Raw genomic sequence first — 6,000 nt, forward strand, 5'->3', positions numbered from 1 at the left:
CGGGAGTCGAGCTCTGGCCGGATCCAGGGACCTGGGCCAGGCTGGGACCGGGGGAACCGCAGGGTCAGGCTGTGTCCGAGTCCCTTTTCAGAGCTGTCCCCGCGGGGCCCGGCTGTCCCTGGTCACGAGGGGTCCCGGGGGACCTGCCCCCACCCCCGGGGAGTCCCTGGGGGGACACTGGGCGAGGGTAAAGCCCAGGCCTGGGCTCGGGGAGGGGCTGCCCATGCCAGGGGTGGGTACCAGGCGGGGAGGGGGGCGAGGGTGGGTTGTGGCCCCGTGTGGGTCACCAGAGTGTCCCCAGCCCTCGTGGCCGGGGCTGAGTCATGTCAGGCTCCAGTTCCATCCTCCCTCCGCCGGGGAATGTGGCCGGAGCCGCAGCCGGAGCCAAAATCCTTCCCGGGCAGCTGCCACCGGCACCCGCCGAGTCTGGGGGGGCACGGGTAGGGTAAGAGGTGCACCAGCAGCGGTTTTGGGGTGGCAGCAGGACCTAGGGGTGCTCCCCGGCACCTCAGGATACCCTAAATGAGGGCACTGGGTGGGTCAAAGCCCCCCGTGTGTCCCACCCCCTGCTTGGCATCACTCGGTGCCACCCAGATGCAGCCCTGGCACCCTCTGGCTCAGCCTGGCTGGAGCCAAGCGGGTCTTGACCCTTGGGGGGGTCTGGGGGCTGTGCTGGGAGCAGCTGGGCACACGGGGGGGCAGGATCTGTGCCAGGGCCAGGGGGAGGATGGAAAAGGCCTTGGGAATGCTCCATGGAAACCAGGCCTCGGCGCCACAGGGGGGGCTGACAGCACCCACCCGGGGGGTACCCGGCTGCCAGCGGGGCCAGGAACATCCAAACACTGCAAACCTTGCCAGGATGCCCTTGGACTGTGGGATGGATGGAGTTGGCACCATCCCTGGGCTCGGCACGTGGCCGGGGGCTCACCTTCACCCCCTGAAACTGGGAATGTGCACCCCCAAACTGGGAATGTGCATCCCCAAACTGGGAATGTGCACCCCCCAAAGTGGGAATGTGCACCCTCCCCCCAAACTGGGAATGTGCACCCCCCAAAGTGGGAATGTGCACCCTCCACAGACTGGGAATGTGCACCCCTCAAATTTGGAATGTGCACCCTCCCCAAACTGGGAATGTGCACCCCCCCCAAAATGGGAATATGCACCTCTCAAAGTGGGAATGTGAACCTCCAAATTGGGTATATGCACCCTCCAAACTGGGAATGTGCACCCTCCACAAACTGGGAATATGCACCCTCCCCAAACTGGGAATACACACCCCTCAAAGTGGGAATGTGAACCCCCAAACGGGGAATGTGCTCCCCCCAAGGGGCTGGGGGAGGTGACCCCCCTGTGCCCCCCCAGCGCGGGGCTGGGGGTGTTTGGAGCCGCCGATCCCGGGCCTGGAGCCGCTGCCGGAGCCCCGGAGGCGGAACAGAGGAGCCGTTTGTGCTCCCGCCGGGAGCGGTTGTTTATCCGCAGCCCGAGCCGTGACATCAGCCCTGGCCCCGCGCAGCGCGGACACCCCCGGGGGCCCCGGGGTCCCCGGGCAGGAGAGGGGGCCGGGGGCTGAGTCACGGCCCGTCCCGGGAGGGATGCTGAGCTCCTCTCCCTGCTCCCGTCCGTCCTTGGGATCGGGGAGAGCCCCAGTCCCGAGGGATGGCCCTGCCAGGCGAAGGGGGACGCGGGTTGGTCCCTGCGCTGGGGCTCGACCCCCCTCGCCTTCCTCACCGGGGGCTGAGGGCGGACAGACAGACGGACGGGGGGCCGGACAGACCCCCCCGCAGTGTGTACCCCCAACTCTTCATTCCCTGCTCCCCCGGGGGCCAGCGGGGAGTGGGGGGACACGCGGGGCCGGGGAAGGAGCCCTCTCCTCCCAGAAGGAAGCGGCTCCTGCCAGGAATTCGAGGCATTACTCAGCTCCCGGCCGTGGATCAGCTGTTTGGCCGCTCCGAGCCTGTTTTTCATTAGCGAGAGGAGATTTTAGCACCGCGGAGCCGCCTCCTCCCTCCTGCCCCCGGCTCTGGGAGGGACTTGGAGAGCTGGAACCTTACCTGGAAACTGGGATTCCTCAGAGAGCCCCAGCCCTGCCAGGAGTGGTTTATCCCTAACAAGCCTTGGCTCCACACCTGGATCCGGCCCCTTTCCGTGGCAGGAATGACTCCCGAGCAGTTTCCTGGAGGAATGGTCGTTCTGAGGGAGCTGGGGGTGGCTCGACACCTGGATCCAGCCCTGTCCCGTGACAGCCATGAACTTCAGGCAGTTTTTGGAGGCATGGTGGTGCTGTGGGAGCTCCCAGTGGCTCCACACCTGGATCCATCCCTTTTCCAACACAGGGATGAAGTTCAGGCAGTTTCTTGGAGGGATGGTGGGGCTGGAGAAGCTGGGGGTGGCTCCACACCTGGATCCAGCCCTGTCCCGTGGCAGGGGTGAACTTCAGGCAGTTTTTTTGAGAGGTGGTGATGCTGAGGGGGCTGTTTGGGGCTCCAGACCTGAATCCATCCCTCTCCCAACACAGGTGGCTGTTTGGGGGATGGTGGTGCCACAGGACACACGTCCTGCCCCCCCGGCTGTGCTGGCAGCCCTGGCTGGGCCTGGGGGTTCATTTTGGGCTGAAAACAGGAGATTTGGAACTGTCACAAAGGCTCATGGGGGGAGGGGGGAGACCAGAGGGTGCAGAGGAGTTTGGGAGTGTCCCAAAGCACTCCCACCCTTACGTTTCTCCATCCAAACCCTGCCTTTGGGAAGGGCCTGGAATCCACTCCCATTTATTGAAAGCATCTCTGGGGCTCTGGAAAACAAAATAAATGTGACACAAACACTGAGTCCAACCCCCCCTTCCAGGCTGCCCCAGCTCTGGCACCAGGGGAAGGGCCGGGGATGGAGCAGGGCCAGGAGCGTGCCGGCATCTCCTGGCAAAGATCCGTCGCATCCCATTCCCGCTGCTCCCACGCTCCCAGGGCTAAATCCGGCCTTTCCCATCTCCCTCGCAGCTGGACGAGATGCTCCTGCCTCCATCCCAGTGGGACGTTCCCCATCCTCTTCCCCCCCACCCCTCGTGATTCCTTCTCATCCCAGAGCGATGAGAAGGATCCGAAACCCCCCCCACTGTTTGTCTGGGGGGGACACTCCAATTTCGGTGCCTTTGCTGCTTTTCCCAGGAAAGCTGATGGTCCTTGCAGCAGGTGGGATGTGACCCTGCTCATCCAGGGAGCAAACCCCCCATCCTGCACGGGGGACCATTGCCGGGGGGGTGAGGATGGGTGGGAAGTTTTGCTCATGCAGAGCTGGTCAGTAATGGGGTCCCGCGGGGGTTTTGGGGTCTGTGGCGCTCAGGGCAGGAGATGTTTTGGGATAAGTGGGATCACCACGCCAAGAGCATTGGATCATCCCCGGGACAGCACAAACAACCTCCAGCCACCACCAGAAAAACACAGGCTGATGCATCTTGGCATGAGCTGCTGCACCTCCGCCCAGAGTCCCGCCCGGAGCCCCCGGGAGCGCCGGGAAGCGGCTCCTCAGCCCCCCTGGAATCCTGCAGGGAGGGTGGGAATGGCTCCTGGGGAGGCTGGAGAGCACAGAAAACCCGATAAAAGCCCTGCCAGGGGACTTATGGCCCCAGAGAGGGGGGGATGCTCAGGGGACCCCCAGTGGGGGTCATTTTCCATGTGCTTGCAGGGGGAGGAGGCAGGACTGGGAATGGGATGCAGGACTGGGGGTGGGATGCAGGACTGGGGTTGGGATGCAGGGCTGGGGTTGGGATGCGGGGCTGGGGCCAGGGATGCAGGATTGGGGTTGGGATGCAGGATTAGGGTTGGGATGCAGGACTGGGGCCAGGGATGCAGGACTGGGGTTGGGAGGCAGAATTAGGTTGGGAGGCAGGATTGGGGATGGGAGGCAGGATTGAGGTTGGGATACTGAGTGTCTCCAGGTCATGGAGAGACTCATCAGCTCCCAGCATGATTCCTCACACCCAGAGGAATGTAAGGATCCAAGGATTTGGAAAGATTCAGATTTAGGAGCCGAGATGAGCCAGGCCAGTGCCAGCCCAACCCGGAGAGAGGAGCTGGGGCTGATCCAGCCCCAAAGCCCTGGGGAAGGGCAATGCCACGGGGCCAGTCTGCTGCTGGCACCCCCCCCAGTGCTCCTAATTAAGGATAATCCCTTGGAATTTTGTCCAGTGGCCGCTGCTGTCGCATCTGCGGGCCGTGCTGCATTTCCAAGGAGCCACAAGAGTTTTCCATCCTCTCTGGATTAGTGTGTGGTTCCCGCCCCAGCAGCCCCAGGCTCAGCCAGGACACGATGTCCCCAGGGGTCCCCTGGGCTGTTGAAATTCCTGATGCCCCCCTGGCCCAGCCGTGCCCCCCTGGGGACAGCCCAGCCCCTGGAGGTGGCACAGGCCAAGCGATCCTGCTTCCCAGAAAACAGGGATCCAAGGGGAGCTGCCCTGTGTCCTTCCAAGCCAAGCTGAGGCTGCACCAAATCCCAGGGCTGGTGGCCCCGCTCCATGGCCCTGTGACTGTCCCCAGGGATTGGGGGGCCCCGGGTGTCCCCTGGAACACTGTGGAAAAGCAGGAGACGAGCTGGGATCAGCATCCCGGGGAGCACCTGGTCACTCGGGGGGTGGGATAAATCCCCCTGGAGCTCCTGCCTCTGACAGCCAACGGGTCCCTCGTGCTGTGCTCGTGTCCCCAGCCCCACCTCGGATCCAGCAGTGGCTCGGCCACATCTGGGGCTGATTTTCCGAGCAAAGCCACATCGGCCTCTGGGATGGGGAAACCGCGCCGGGGAACCCGGCGGGAGCGAGGGCAGGAGCCCGAGGGCTGGCTCAGGATGTGGTGGCTTGACCAGGAGGAAAGTGGGGCTTGGGGGATGGGAAGGGGCCCCCAGAGCTCCCCCCCCACCGGCCAGAGCCGGCCGTGGCCCGGCGGGATTACCCAGAGCCAGAGGCATGTCCTGCGGCGCTCCATGACCTCACCCCCACGTGCTCCGAGGGGGAAGGAAAGAGGAAATTTATCTCTTTTATTTTTAAGAATGACCTCTGCCTGAGCTCTTCCGGGGGGGCAGGGGGTGAGACCACTCACCCTTTCCACGGCAGCACCACCCCGGGGGGACGGTGGAGCCTCTGGCCCACGCGAGGCCCGGGGTGAGGGACGGATGTGATGGAGCCGTGTCCGCCCCCCGGGACCCCCCCTCTGCCTTGTCCCACCCTTGTCACCCACGGGGCTGTCACTGTGACCCCCTGGGCGCTGCCCACCCCACCCTGCACGTCCCGGGTGCCCGAGGGGAGCTCGGCTGGGAAACAAGGGAAGGGGAAGTTGTGCTGAGGGTCATAAACACATCAAAACCGTTTGTGGTTTCCTCGGGGTGACATCCTCCTTCCTTCTGCCAGCCCTGGTGGCATCCTCCATCTCCATCTCCCAGCCCCGGGTGGTGTCCCAAGGGCTTGGCTCAGGGAGGGCAGAGCTGGATCCCAATCCCGCCCCAGGACTGGAACACCCAGGATGCAGGAAGGGAAATGCCCATGAAAAAGAAGGAAAATATGAATTCCTCCTGGTGAGAGTGGCACAGTGCTGGGATGGAACCCACCTCTGTCCCCAGGGGTGCAGCCCACCTCCATCCTCAGGGATTGTCCCACCTCCATCCTCAGGGATGCATCCCACCTCCATCCCTGGGGATGCCAAAATCCTCCCTGGCTGCAGCAGAGACCAGGATGGGATTTAGAGTGGGAACCAAGTGGCCACAGAGCCCTTGAGTGGCTGAAAACACTGCAGAAAAAGACAGGAGCTGGGATCAACTCCCTGGGAAAGCCCAGACCTCTCTGAGCCGCTGATTCCTCCTGCCCAGTGCCAGCTCTCCCAGCTGGGACATCCTGGAGGGCTGTGGCTCCAGGTCAGCCCTTCCCTGGCTCTGTGTCCGTGGAGGTCCCTGACCCCAAAGCAGCACCTTTGTTTCAGAGTCAGGGAAAAAGAATGGAACCCCAGGAAAGCAGGAGAGACCAGC

Source organism: Pseudopipra pipra, chromosome 25 (genome assembly GCF_036250125.1).
Source record: "Pseudopipra pipra isolate bDixPip1 chromosome 25, bDixPip1.hap1, whole genome shotgun sequence".
In the NCBI taxonomy this organism is placed as follows: domain Eukaryota; kingdom Metazoa; phylum Chordata; class Aves; order Passeriformes; family Pipridae; genus Pseudopipra; species Pseudopipra pipra.